The sequence below is a fragment of the Haliaeetus leucocephalus genome, unplaced genomic scaffold (genome assembly GCF_000737465.1).
Source record: "Haliaeetus leucocephalus isolate CR32 unplaced genomic scaffold, Haliaeetus_leucocephalus-4.0 Scaffold668, whole genome shotgun sequence".
In the NCBI taxonomy this organism is placed as follows: domain Eukaryota; kingdom Metazoa; phylum Chordata; class Aves; order Accipitriformes; family Accipitridae; genus Haliaeetus; species Haliaeetus leucocephalus.
The window spans coordinates 2,082,720-2,090,196 of record NW_010973104.1 but is presented as its reverse complement, the minus strand read 5'-3'; the positions used below and the strand labels follow the sequence as shown (position 1 = coordinate 2,090,196).

General features: G+C 54.0%; 1 protein-coding gene across 1 annotated transcript in view; it reads left to right on the top strand.

Moving 5' to 3' along the window:
• Window positions 1-5,543: 5,543 nt before the first annotated feature.
• The window catches only part of ZFPM1 (zinc finger protein, FOG family member 1), a 20,835-nt gene continuing 18,901 nt past the window's right edge, over window positions 5,544-7,477 (top strand). Inside the window, exon 1 of the mRNA XM_010579714.1 lies at window positions 5,544-5,602. The gene's annotated coding sequence lies outside the window, so the exon portion shown is untranslated. The remainder of the gene's footprint in view (window positions 5,603-7,477) is intronic.

Genomic DNA, 7,477 nt, shown 5'->3' with positions numbered 1-7,477 from the left:
CCCGCAGCAACATGTTTTTTTGGAAGGGATGAAATGCCGAAAGGAATGTAACTGCTGACCTTGGGCTGCAGTGGGGTTAAGGAGTGTGTGCCTATGAGTCACTCCAGATAAGAGCCTTCCACGGCTTTTTTCCTCCAAAATAATTCTTTATCTCCTCTTTCTCACATCAACATATTTTCTTGACATCTCCCATTTGATAGCGCGTGGAGGAAATGTGCTCCTCTAATTTGTTCATCTGATGAAATATAGATGCATTGTTTTCTCTCGTCCTTGGTGAGCCGGGGGTCGGTGCCCGAGGCTTTGGGGATGCTCAGTGGGATTGGTACCCAAGGCGTGCAGGGCTTTGGGGCTGTGCCTTGGGGTCGGTACCCGGAATGCGCAGGAGGATGCCGGACTAGGAGAGCATCACCCCACGTGTCGCCAGCTCAGGGGACTGTGGGGAGGAAAAGCTGCTTTTTGCTTTTCCCCCCTGCTTCGCCGGGAAGTTTGGCCGCTCGCTCGCTTCTCCGTCTCCCAGCCGAGGCCTCTCATGCTACTTCCAGCTCCTATGATAATGCGGAAAGTTGAACTGGCCCCATTACTGCGCTGCGATGGTTGCCTTGATAATGCCCCGATAATGGCAGCGATAGCGGCAGCTCGGTAGCCAATGGCTCTGCCGCTCCTCCCATTAACATTCCCCACCACGGACCGGCTCGGAGCTGCCTATCTGCTCTCCATTTCCACTCCTCCGCTAGATAAGAATGGAAATACTGACTTCATAGCTCACTGATTAAAGTGTCTGGATTTCTTGATAATACACAGATAAATTATGTTTTTCAAAAAGAAGGTAGGGAAGGGAGTGCGAGGGGAGGGAAAAGCCTTCAGTCCATTTTTATTATTATTTTTTTTTCTTTCCCTTCCCTCTTTCTGGCCGTGCCCGGTGGGTTGGGGTTTTTCAGCTCCAAAATGCCCTCCCCAGCCTGTGCCCGGGGTTGGCAGCAGGAGGGCAGAGCCCTGTGCGGTGCCCTTAGCGACGGGGTTTCGTGATGGGCGAAGGATTTTTGGGAGCCACATGACGGGCTGTATTAGCACCCCGCATTGGGATGGAGTTGCTGTCCTTGGATGCCAGGGATCCGCTCCCGTCGCGGGGATGTTTGGCTTCGCCAGCTGCAGCCATGCCGCGGGGCTGCGGCACGTGGCTGGGATCCCGGTGCCGGCTGTGGCATCTTGGGTGGGCTCCGGTGGTCCCCAGGGACCGGCAGCCAGGGCCCGGGGATGCTCGGGAAGTGTCTGCCTTTCTATACCCATCTCTAGCCTGAGCCTTACTGGTCCTGCTGTGGGATACTGCCTGGTCCAGCGGGATGCTGCCCAGTCCAGGATGCTTTGGGACCGGCCCCATCCCCCGGCCCATCTGGGCTTAAAAATTATACTTGAGTTTCCTCACTCGTCCCCGCTGGAGCAAATAGGGCTTCCAGACTTTTTGGTTCCTTGCACTGGAAAAGGTATCGACCGCAAGAATCTAAGTTTGTTTCATCTAAATATAAAACTAAAGAGCAAACAGTATAAAGTTCATTTTTTAATGTGCTGCCCCATTCCAGTTGGGCTGCTCTCTTTATTTTTTTTAAAGGAACTGTGATAAAAAGCAGTGATAAAGCCAGGACTGTTTTGTGTAGGAGTCAGTATCTGCGTTATCTATCTCCCTTTTTCACTCTCTGAGCAGCTCTGTTGTTTTTTACTCTTATCTCGCTCCACCAAAATGCCAAGAACAGGAAAAAAAAAAAAAAAAAAAAAAAAAAAAGAGGCAGCGCAGGCACGCGCGTTTGCACGGAGGCAAACTTGGCGTCCGCGGAGCCGGGCGTGAACAGCCACGCTGCTTGGAGTTGGAGGAAGAGGAGGGTTGGGGGTGCTGGGTGAAGGTGCTGGTGATGGAAGGACTGTGCTGCTGTGGATGCTTGTGCTGGTCCAGCGAAGGCTGCCGGCGGGGGGGGGGCTGTGGCCGTAGGGTTTTTGGGGACAGCCCTGTCCTGGTGGCCCCTGGTGACCTTCATCTGCCAGGCTCGGTGCCAGCAGCCCACTCGGCTTCTTGCAGATGGCCACCCAACCCTGTTGTACCTTCTTAGGGTCCTTTTCTGCTCCTGGAGCCCCCCCTCCCCAGCCCCTGTTCGTTGCTGCAGCGTTGGCTGGAGACCCCAAAAGTGGTCCAGGATGGCACTGGGAGCTGGTGCTGGGCATGCTGGGGGGGCTGGGAGCAGCAGGGACACCCCAGCCGGAGCATCTTCGATGATGGGTCTGGTGGGGTTCTGGGCAATGTCCCCCATCATCCTTGTCCCTGTCCCTCCATCCTTGTCCTCACCTGGTGCCATCATGGACTGAACATCTCAGGCCAGAGGCTGAAATCTGTCCCCGTTCCCTTCCCAGCAGCTTTTGGCAGCGGGATGGACCCGGGAGGACCCGAAACCACTTCCCACGGGGAGGGGGATGGCTCCGGCGCAGCATCTCTGGGGTAATTTGTCGCTAGATTAGCGAAGAGCTTGACCTCTGGCCTCGCCGTCACCTGGTATTGATGGGCTCCGGGGGGGCCATGCCGGCGGGTGAGCATCACCGCCTGCCCCCGGCCATTCCCAGCCAGAATGGCTTTATTCCAGGTGGGAGAAAAAGTACCAGAATTGAGGGGTTTTCACCCAGAAAAACTCCCTTTGGCCAGCAGCACTGCAAGCACCCAGTGCAGGAGCAGCGGTGGCAGTGAGCCTTGCACGCCCATGCCACCTTGCACGCCCATGCCACCTTGCACGCTCGTGCACATTTGGAGCCTGATCTTCACGGATGGAGTTTCCTTCCGAATTATCGGGGTATCCAGCTGCTCCCCAGCCTCGCACCAGGCTGCCCAAACCCTGCCTGCATCAACATGGGGTTAAACATCTCAAACTGCTCTTGGATGGGGATTGGGATGAAGGACACCCCCGGGTCCCCCCCGGTAAGGACCAGTCCCTCTCTGCCAGCTGCAGAGGGGCCCCCCCAGCTGCCTCAGTTTCCCTCCCGTGCTTTGAACATCGTCTCCTGGCCCCGGCTCCCTCGCCAGCCGGGAAGGCAGGACCGCGTTAAGCATCGCATCCCCTTCTCACGGAGCAATCTGCTCCCATCCATCTGATGTGCCGGGGACGGGGACGGCTCTATTAGACTCTCTCCTCTCTTAAAAATCTATCAGGGCGTTATCGACCCCATCTGAAACGTAAAGTCACTTCATTGTCATTGTCCCTGTATTTTCTTTCTCATTATTTTCCCGTGCCCGCCGCGGCCCGTTCCTTCCCACCCCCCCCCCCCCTCCTGTTTGATTTGTTGCGGGCTCTCTCGCTATTAGTATTAGTAATCGCGGCCCCTGAAGTGAAACAATCTCCTGTAATCTATCAGCGGTTTATCGGCCCTATCTGAGCGCCGGGAATGGCTGGGCTCGGCGATGGCGCCATGCTCGGCCGCTGATAAAGTTACAGAGTTCAGGCGGTGATGAATGTTAAGTAACTGCACCCCGCGCAGATAGGATATGGACTTGGCAGGGGGAGCAGCTCCGGCTGAAACCAATCTCTCCCCTATCAGCAGGGCTGCTTTTTCTCAGGCTCTGCTTCTCCCCGGCTCTTTTCTTCCCCGACGGTTACAATCAGGGGCTCCCCCCGGAGCAGAGCTGCTCCGGATCGGGAAGGGATGCTCGGGGTGCTGCACCCCACAGGTGGATGGATGGGGTGTTTCGCATCGCCGGGACGGGGATGCCAGCCCGGGTGTGTTTTTTGCGGTGGTCGGGATGCTGCGGGGTCCAGACGTGAGCATCTCCCCCATCAGTAATTGCAGCATCCCCCTGTGAGCACTCGCAGCAGCATCCTCCCCCACCGTGAGAAATCACAGCATCCCCCACCACCTTCATTCCCCCACTATGCTTCATTCCCCTCCTAGATAAATCGGGCCTCAATACATTATAAATTTAATAATAAATTATTATAATAACCCCCATCAGCAGTCACAGCATCCCCCACCGCCTCTATTCCCCCACTATCCTTTATTCCCCTTCTGGAAAAATTAGGCCTAAATACTTCATAAATTTAATAATAAATTATTATAAATACCCCCCATAAGCAATCACAGCATCCCCCACTATCCTTCATTCCCCTCCTGGATAAATCAGGTCTAAATACTTTATAAATTTAATTATAAATTATTATAAACTCCCCCCAAGCAATCACAGCATCTTCTCCCGCAAGCAATTGCAGCGTCCCACCAGCAATCATAGCATCTCCCACCACCTTCATTCCCCACTATCCTTCATTCCCCTCCTGGATAAATTAGGCATAATTTAATAATAAATTATTACAAATACATTATAAATCCCCTCTTCCACCTACCAGCTCCCCAGACATCTTTTTTTTTTTTTTCCTTGCCCTTTTAACACAGGGCACCGCAGGAAGGGTCAGGGTGAGTTTTATCTGGGGGTGATGGAGAAGGGCCCCGAATTAGAGATAGGTACCGCTGGGGCGGGGGCTGGCCCCAACTGCTATCTGCTCCATGCATGGGGCTGATATTTAATGTGCCAATATCTGCGGGGGGAGCCCAGCCCTGGGATGCTGCAGCTGGGCTGATAGGGGAAAGGGTTGATTTATGCTCAAAAAGGTATGTTTTACTCCAAAACGGGGGTCCGAGGCGGGGGGTCTCGCCCGCCTCGGACCTCTGTTCTTGGAGAGCATTGCAATTTAATGCTGGATCCCAGCAGCATCAACCAAAGGATGGGGAAAAAATAACCCACTGGTTAACGTGATCTCTGAGCACCAGCATCATTTCCCAGCCACCAAAACCTCGTTTGGCCTCAGCCATGGCGCTTGGCATCCCCAATCCCCAGGGAACAGGCTCGAGGGCATCCGAGGTCGTCAGTAAAAGCAAACATTAATACATACTGGGGAAAAATTGGGTGAGAAGAGGCAGGCTGGTGTCCCATCAGATACCGGTGGTTTTTGGATTTGCAGCCCAGCTTGCTCTTTGGGTGTTACTTGCTGCAGGGCACAACCCTGCTACGAGACCCTGGGGAATCCCCGGGCTGTGCCCGTCTCCACCGAATCACCGGAGTTGGTTTTGCAGCTGGTGCAAGGAAGGATCAGGAGTGGCTGCAACCCTCTCCGAGGGCATCTTTCCCTGGGGAATACCAGCCCCCCGTGCCCGCTCCTGCAGCCCTTCGCTTGTGGCTGCAAAATCCGGGGGAAAATAAGGCGGTTTAGGGGCAGCATAAAGGAGGCGATGCCTGAGCCGGATTCCCCACACCTCGATCGCGACGTGATGGATGAGCATCACGGCAGCGCTGGTGGGGAGCCTCACCCGGCTGCTTTGGGGTTGACTGGTTTATTGCTGTTGTTTTTCTGGTTTATTTTTAATTGGAAGATGGACTGAGGGCCAGCATGGGGATGAGGAGGAGGTGGAAGGATGAAGAAAGGAGCCTCCGTCGTCCTGCCCGCGTGGTCCCACCGACCCTGGTGGAGCTGGGGATGTCCCCCGCGTCCCCCCGGCACTGGGGGGGGTGACACCCCGGAGCCGAGCACCCCGGGAACTCGCTGCACCACGAGCATCGAGGTGTCTGTAGACGAGTTTTGGGGTATGAAGCTCTGGCCCTCGCTCCCGGAGCCTCCCCTTGGGCTCACCACCTGCCCAGCCTCTTTATTTTGAAAAATAATAAGTTTTTTGGAGTTGGATGTGTGCCGATGAACGCCAGACAGCGAAGGCAGGTTGCCCCCAGCCTGCACGTGTTTTCGATCCAGGACCCGCTTTCCACCACGGGGACTCCTCCTCCTCCTCCTCCTCCTTTTCCTCCTCCTCCTCCTCCTCCTCCTCCTCCCTGCTCCAGAGCCGGTGGGAAAGTCTGGGGCTGTTGCTATTTTCTATCTGTTATCGAGGCCTCTTATCGCTTTGCTCTTGTCTGTGTGCCGGCTTTTGGAGCGTCCAGGGTCTCGCTCTTGGCAGCCTGGAGAAGTCCCTGCTCCTTTTTTACTTTCTGTATTATTTTTTCCTTTTATTTAATTTATCGGCTAAGCGCAAAGAACCAAGAAAAGGTTTATTGTTCCTATGCTGGGAGAACCTTAATTTGAGTGAAATGATCAAATCATTACCTGGGTAACAATGGGTTTTCCTACCGCTGGCAAAGCCCTGGGAATAACGACCCTCATGCCCGCCCGGACCCATGTCCCCAACCTGCACACAGGTGACATGGGCACGTTGCCTTCGCTTCCTGCAAGTTTTTACTATCGCTGTAATTTTTTTTAAAAAAAGGGGGGGGGGAGGAGAAAAAAAAAAAGAAATCCTTCCTTGTTATCAAAAAAAAAAAAAAAAAAAGAGGGAGAAGTAGGGAGGGAGCAGAGTTAATCGTCGAAGCGGAGTATCTTGGAAGGGAGCATTTTTTGGCTCTTCCCCTCTCTGTAAAGCCAGCCTCAGTAATTCAGTTTTAAAGCATGAAAAAAGGGAGTTGATGAAATTCCACTATCAGCACTGAACCAATATGCAAAATATCTCGCCGAAAATCAAATAGCTATTATGTTTTCATTTCCATTTCAGCGTATTTGCTTAATGAAGAATAGACAGATCAGGCAAGCCGAGGGAGGCTGTGTGCGGTGATAACTGTGCAGGGCTTCCAGCAATCCCGGAGAAGTGACGCTCCGCTCCCTGCTCCACGCTCCCTCCCCCTCTCTTTTTTTTTTTTTTTTTTCCCTTTTTTTTTTTTTTTTAAGCTATCCAGTAGTTCATTTCACCCACACAGCCGGCAGCGCCAGGGCCAGAGCATCCCCTGGGGACAGGCGGGCGCGCTGGGAGCGGGATGCTGCAATGGGACGGGCTGGGTGCGGGGATGCATCCAGGGACCACGGTGACATGGTGCTGGGATGCTGCCGGCCACCCATCATCCCCATAGGCATTCGGTGACGCCGCGGTCCCCAAACGCCGGCTTTTATACAATTTTTATACACTTATGCGGGGCATCCCCATCTCCCTCCTGGCCAGGGCTTGGTGTTTTGGGGTAGGATGCGGGTGGTCTGGGCACCCCTGGGTGGGTGCCACATGCGGTCCCAGCCCCGTCCATCCCTCCCCGGCTCTGTCCATCCCTCCCCGGCCAGGCTGGAGGTGCCAAGCCACGGAGCAGGCGAGAGTCGGGTTAACTTTATCAGAAGCCCAAGAGCCGTGAAGGCGTGAAAGAAGAAATTAGCCTAACAATGTTTCATTTACAGCGAGAGAAACGATTTGTTAGCTGGCGATTGTTTCTGAATATTATCAGAGCCTTTTTAATTGTGCTGGAACTGAAATTAGCAGAATTAGAATAAATTGCCTTCCCTTCTCCCGCAGCCTCTTTATTCACGCTCATTGTTGTCTGCTTTGTATAGATTATGGGCTCTTTGTTCTCCTGCTGTAAATATACATGCCTGGAGTCACAGAGAGCAGCTGAGGTCTGCAGACGGTTTGTCACCGCACCGTTCCCCCTGCCCGC